Below are 7,400 nucleotides of genomic sequence, written 5' to 3' on the forward strand. Positions count from 1 at the left end.
GTCCCCCCACAGTGGGGGGGGGCAGTGGCGGTAGTGGGGGGAATAGAGGCTAGTAGTGGGGGGAACAGGGCTAGTGGGCCCTCCACTACAAGCCCCCTTTCCCCCCCACTACAAGCCCCTGTCTATCCCCCCACTTCAAGCCCTGTCCCCCCACCTACAGCCCCTGTACTACCCACTACAGCACCTCCCCCCCACTTCATGACAGGAGGGGGGGGCACCATTATATTGTTTGCCCAGGGCCCACCAGAGCCTTGAATCGGCCCTGGACGTCACCGAAGGTACTGTTATTTTGCCCTAACTCTAACTCAGGGCAATATGGCTTCCCCTGACGTCCTCTCCCCAACCCTCTTATCTGAAACATGCAAATTTCATTAAAATTCATATGAATCCGAATGCACAAGTCTACTGACTACATTATCTCATACTGTAGGTCTTTTAAAGTCCAAAAATACTTGCCAAAAAGAGCAAAGAGACACCTTTCAGTAAGGTGTGTATTCAGGTAACATTCCTAATCCATCCGAGGAAGTTTGCAGAATCTTTCACCGAAAGATAGATGTCACCAGTGATTGTCACCTTTCAGAAGTCACTTTTGTGCAGGTTCACAAAGCAGAAAAACCTGTTTTGTTAGTATTGCTACTAAAGCCTAAATTGAGATGTTATAAACACCATGAATGGGCCTCAACTTTACTTGTGAAAAGAACTTTTTATTGTGACCTTGTGTACAATATACCCTCAAAGGAGTGTCTTTGTGTCATATGTCACAGAATGCCACATTTGCTGCCTGCCCTGTATGACCTTTGCTTTCATATGTTAGTGTTTTGTTGCACGTTACATTCATAGTGATGAGTTAAACAGCAAACCATAGAACTGAAACCATTAAAGATACAGTATATATATATCAGGGATGGCGAACAGGAAGGGAATTAGTTAAGAACTATTTTACTTAAGTATACACCCAAAGCCAAAGAGGAGAAGGCTATACTCATAGCATATACTGATGCAGCCAGGGCCGGCCTTAGGGGTGTGCGACCTGTGCGAAGGGAGCGCCAGAGGAGTAGTCCGCACAGGCCGCCAGAACGCTTAAGGCCGGCTCTGGATGCAGCAGATTGGATATTGCAGTGTACAGCTGCCGACTGGATAAAAATGCAACGTGCCGCTGCGCATGTCCATACCTGGGAACTCTCCGGGTCACTAAGGGGAAACTCTGGGTTGTGGAAGCGCCCCACTTAGCGTGTCCAACAATGACGACGGGGCCACATGCTGACGTCAGAGGGACCTCCTACCCACATCACACAAGAGGGTCTCAGGGTAGCCGGAACCAGAAAGCTCCCAGGTATGCGAATCTCTAGCCGGCGGATGATCTTTTGTTATTTGTCGGCAGCTGGAGATTAAGTACCAGAGCTAGTAATGGGGAGAAGTCTCAGTCAGAGTATTGTACAGCGGAAACCCAGACACTGGGTCATTCTACAGCAGAGGAAACCTATGTGATTATATGTTACGTCCACAAGTCCTCTTCACACTGAGAAGAACAGTATGTGACATTTTTTTTTTTACCAGAAAGTCACGGACAATTTATTCACAGGATACGAGAGCCAGCTGGCAAACTCCTAGGACTGCTTCACACAGATAGGGCTTTCATAGAAGGCCTCTGGTTCCACTTGTGGCTGAAGTTACTCGCTGAAGTCAGACCGTGTAAACTCACTCCTGTCATAACTGGCAACGGAAAACGCACGCAGAGGAGAGCTATATCAAAATGCGGCCTGCCCCGGCCAGCAGAGCCATGACTCTGCATATATTTCATTTCCCAGCAACAGCTAACATTGATTTAACAAAATGCAAGCGGAACACAGAACGCTGTCAACATTCAATACATATTTCTTTCATAATTCTATATCATTTTCTAAAAAGAAATAGTAAATTATTGAAGCTTCTGAAGAATAATAACATTCAGGCCCAGACTGGCCATCAGGCAAATATGGCAAATGCTCCATGACACCTCCCTCATACCATCTTTATATACATTTATATATAAATTGTATCTGCTTCTGGCCTTAAACTGCCAAAGCCGATTTATTTCCCCAGTCCTACCCCGCTAACATTAAAAGATATATGCGCACAATACGAATGTATCTCTCGCCCAGATTTTTATGCCATATTCTCCAATCAGAACCACTATAAAGGCCAGATGAAATGACTGATTGTTAAAGTGGTGTTTCATCTGCCCTGCTGAATTTATCATCAGAAATATCATTCCTGGTATTGTTGATTGCCCAAATTATGAAAAAAAATTGAGCAATTCAGATTTTTTTGCCGGGTATACCTAATTGTGACACGAAAACAGCCACGATTGGCTGTTGCGAAATAAACCGACGCTTCTTAAAATTGTTGTTTTTGATGATTAAGTATTATGAGGAAAAAAAAGAATACAATGACATATCTGCTAAAATGTATTTGCTTAACATATATTTATGTATACGTAGCCTCTGCCCGAGATCTCTCTTCAGGTCTCTTGGTCTAGCTCTGCCCACCCATCCAAGGTGACAATAACAGTCCATGGTGAATATAGTCCTGTTATAGACTTAGTATCTGCTCAGGTTTTTTTTTCTAGCATTAGCCAAATTAAGCATTAACTTCAGTTAATATTATACAAAATGAAGTAGTGATCAAAAAATAGCATACTAACAACTGTTCGCAGATCCTAAATTAATCTTTAGATTGAATCACTTATACATATTATGACTGATATGTGGTAAACAGTGATACATATTCCTAGAAACTACATATAGGTTATTGACCGTTCTAAGAAGTTCCTTCTTTGTTTTGATGTTTTCATTTCATTTCCTAGATTAACGTCTAGGGTCCTCGTTAGCTGGCTGGTGACCCATGCACGCTAAGTTCTCATGCATGCTTAGGAGGACCTTTCATTATTTAGCTGGGCTGCGGAGAAAGATGTTGATGTCCTTCAAATGTGTGTGAAATCTGAATTGTCCCATTAATGTCTTTACAATAAGAAATTCAGATAAAACCAAGAGTGAAGAGAGTATTATAGAGATAAGAAGCAAATAAGATAATACTTAGGGTAAGTATGGAGTTCATTCTAAACAAACAGTAGTGAGGGTATGGTGTTGACTTATAAGATACTGCGTGATTCCTATACTGTGATAGTTGAATTCAACATTAATGAAAGGCTTGTGATATTATGTGAGATGCTCAGAGCGGAGTCATATTGAAAATGGATATAGAATAATAATAATAATAATAGTAAAACAAATTTTTTGGTGAAGGCAACATTTTAATTAAGTTTTAAAGTATGTATCCATTCAAAAACAATATAATATCAGTCGTAATTCAATATAACATACAATATTCCCTTTAGAGGTAATACATTTGTACCAACAAACCAGGTAGGACATGAGAAACATCCGCAGGTAAAGTTAATGAGTGGTGATTCTGATAAAAAACACAACTTTTTTCCCCAAAAACTCCCATTGATGACTCGAAATGATAGCTCTTGCTCACAATTGACTCACTTCTTGGTGATATCAGAAATAATGTGTAAACTCCTCAGAATGTGGTCGAAAGCTGTTTGTCTTCTCAGGAGATACTTGCCCTATTGTTTGTATGACCTATTGCTTAATTGGGAGCCAAGGCAAAATAAGGTAAGATGAAAGAAGGAGGAAGCAAAGAAAGACGAGCTAAAACTTGGTAAGACAAGGCAAAGGAGACCACGACAGTAGTAGTTAAATGTTTAATAATGATCAGTGGTTATGATGGGCTGGATAAAACGGAGAGCACTTATCTCCCCCCACGGACCCATTAACGTTTTAGAGGGCTACGCCGAGTCCTCCATAGTTTCCTTCCACCCCGCGCTTCCTTTAAAACTGGAACACCAGGATATGACATCATATACCAACGGCCACTAGGAAGCCCAGATGCGCGAAGGGGGAGGCAAATGGCGCTGCTGTGGGTTAGGTCTGTGGCAGCTCTGACATCAATATCCCAAAGATTAGGATCATTATCTGTTTTTCGAATTTGTATTATGTGTTATAATTACAAATAAAAAAATGCTAATTCAGTGCCTATCAGTACGTAACGGAAATCTCAACTGTCACGATACCTTCCTGTGATCGAGGTGACGGCATGTCTCCAGTCAAGTTTCTTTGGCTGTGTATTAACTCAGATGCTTCAATTTGTAACACATAGTACCATTTTCTACTGAAAAGCTATTTACCAGCCAGTCCAGTTAACAATTATATATATATATGTGTGTGGTGGTGTGTGTATGCGTGCGTGCATGTGTGTGTGCGTGTGTGTGTGCGTGCGTGAGAAGCTGGCCCCTTTAAATCTGTCTATGGAGTTATGGGGCTGTGTTAGACCCGTCCAGTGCATGGAAAAGCTTATCATCGCTTGGCCTGGCTGGAAAACACCTCAGTGGCTATTGCTTTACAGGACATGCTGTCCAAGGACAGCTTTCAGCCAGAGGAAAATATTTGCATGAGGCAAAAGGTCAGCTGGATCTGAACGGCCACAAGCCTGGCCTAAGCCCCATATTGATAATAATATGAAGACAAGAAAACAGTAACCTAATGTGGGAAGTATCAATGATATTTAAAACAATGGAACCTAAATCAGTTGCAGATCCAAACTCACATGGTTTCTACTTTACTAAGAGGGTGGTAGATATGTGGAACAGCCTCCCAGCAGAAGTGTTATTGGCTAATACAGTGAGAAAATTTAAACATGCATGGGATAGGCATTAATGAGTAACTGGTATTTGCTCCCACTCCTGAGCCAACAAAGGTAGCCTATGGGGAGGAGGTATTGGGGTGGGAGAGGGGAAAAATAGGAAGGATATTTTGCCCCCCCCCCGAAAATATCTGGCAGACACCCATGCCAGTGTTATTCCCTCTTTTGAATTTGAGAATGACCTCTGCAGTCTTGTAACCCTTGGGGCATTCACTTATTAGGCAGCCTATGATGGTAGGAGCGGCAGACAGACAGAGCTGAGTATCTCTGCAGAGTATTTCACATAAAAAATGTCACTAGGCACAGGGAGCCTGTGGATATTGTTTTAGGCGAGTCAGCCTCGGCCACAATACGCTCCTTCTTGGGGATCTAAGGGCACCCAGGGGTTCCTCCTACCACAAGGGCTGCAGGGATCTGTTGTAATTACTTGTTGAAATGCTTGCCTCCCACTCACTTTCAGGCATTAGGCGAAACCAACATGTCAGTCCAGAAACCCAGCCATGTTTGTGAATGTGTCAGCCTGCATGCTCACATGAGGATCAGAAACGTGCATGCGCTCCTGGACTACTACCCCTGGAGGCAGATTTTTGGTATTGACCCCAACAGGCTCTCTGCATACCAACAGCACATAAGCCTGTAAAACAGGCTCAAGTGCTTACGTGTGCGCTAACCACAGACCACTGTCAACAATCCATAAGCACAAATCAAATCTTTAATCTGAATGGGGACGGCTCCTTTAAATCTAGACATGGAAACTCATTCTATCTCATTCTGCTGCCTGGGAATGAGCCGTATGACGTTATTACAAGAGACACACTCCTTTATGTTCTAACTTTATTAGTTTTCACAATCTTTACCATCTATCATAACTCCCTGTCGACAGGTCATTTTGTTTGGCTTCTCACCTTTAACCATTTTTTTGCAGCCTTCAAATGAATGTACTTTTGACAATCTTGAGCTAAATGTTAAATCCATTTAATCAGTAAATTCAATTAATGATGGTATGAGTGCTATCATAAGAAAGTTAAATGAAGTTTGAAAAAGGTTCATAAATAGAGAAACTAAAACATGGAAAAATCAGATAAAAAATTCTAAATGACTAAAACTTTAATTAAATATATATATTGACAGGTATTTATGAATTTTCCAGTGTTAAATGTAACACATAATGTATGTCTGGAGGAATTACTAATTAAGAAATTTTAAAAAATACCTCTGTAGCCTCAAGTAGGAATTCCCTTAAGGCCCATCCTCCAAATATGCAAAAAGTGTCTTCTCCACACCATATGAAGATGTCATTATGAATAAATGAATGTTCGAGGAATCATGTTAAGATACACCTTTGACCAGGGCTATCAGTTGGCAAATGCACCAGCCAGGGCCGGCCTTAGGGGTGTGTGACCTGTGCGACCGCAAAGGGCGCCATGGTTGCAGGGGCGCCTGACCGGGACTTAGATTAAAGCATCGGGTTTTTTTTGTGTGTTTTTTTTTAAAACTTTATTTAACATCATTCATGTTAAATAAAGTTTAAAAAAAAAAACGATGCTTAAATCTAAGTCCCGGTCAGGGGCGCCGAGTGGTTGCTCGTGAAGTTCTCGGCAACCGCTCGGCGCCCCTTACTCTCCGTGACTCCGTCGCTGTGCCGGCATCTCATGTTGAGCGCCGGACTATTCCGGCTCTCAGCATGAAATGCCGGCACCGCGGCAGAGCGAGAAGACGGATGCCTCCCGCTCTCACCGCAGGACTCCGGCAACAAGGTAAGTGTGTGGGGGGGTGTAGTTTGAAGGGGCAGAGGGGGGGGTGTAGTTTGAAGGGGCAGAGGGGGGGTGTAGTTTGAAGGGGCAGGGGGGGTGTAGTTTGAAGGGGCAGGGGGGGTGTAGTTTGAAGGGGCAGAGGGGGGGTGTAGTTTGAAGGGGCAGAGGGGGGGTGTAGTTTGAAGGGGCAGAGGGGGGTGTAGTTTGAAGGGACAGGGGGGGTGTAGTTTGAAGGGGCAGAGGGGGGTGTAGTTTGAAGGGACAGGGGGGGTGTAGTTTGAAGGGACAGGGGGGGTGTAGTTTGAAGGGGCAGAGGGGAGGGGTAGTTTGAAGGGGCATGGGGGGGTAGTTTGAAGGGGCAGAGAGGGCGGGTAGTTTGAAGGGGCAGAGAGGGGGGGTAGTGAGGGGGGGCACCAGAGGAGTAGTCCGCACAGGGCGCCACAACGCCTAAGGCCGGCTCTGGCACCAGCTCGGTGTCTTACCAGCTCAGTCCCCAAAGGCACGTAACTAGAAACCACAGGGCACTAATGCGAAAATTCCCCCCGAGCCCCCCAACTTTAACAGCTAGTCTGTGCCTTCTTTGCCCCTTGCGCCACCGCCTTCCAACATAAAACATATGTAAACACACAAATTACACACACTTACTCATATCCACTAACATACACTCCATCTCACCCCACTTACACATCCATGCTCACACACAAATACACACCCATGCTCAAACACGCACAGGTACACACCCATGCTCACACACAAAAGTACACATCCATGCTCACACACACACAAAAGTACACATCCATGCTCACACACACAAAAGTACACATCCATTCTCACACACACACACATAGGGTACACATCCATGTAATGGCCTGGTGGTACGCATTAATACAGCGAGGGAGT

The sequence above is a fragment of the Sceloporus occidentalis genome, unplaced genomic scaffold (genome assembly GCF_023333645.1).
Source record: "Sceloporus occidentalis isolate IW3139 unplaced genomic scaffold, rSceOcc1.0.p SCAF_68, whole genome shotgun sequence".
Lineage (NCBI taxonomy): Eukaryota > Metazoa > Chordata > Lepidosauria > Squamata > Phrynosomatidae > Sceloporus > Sceloporus occidentalis.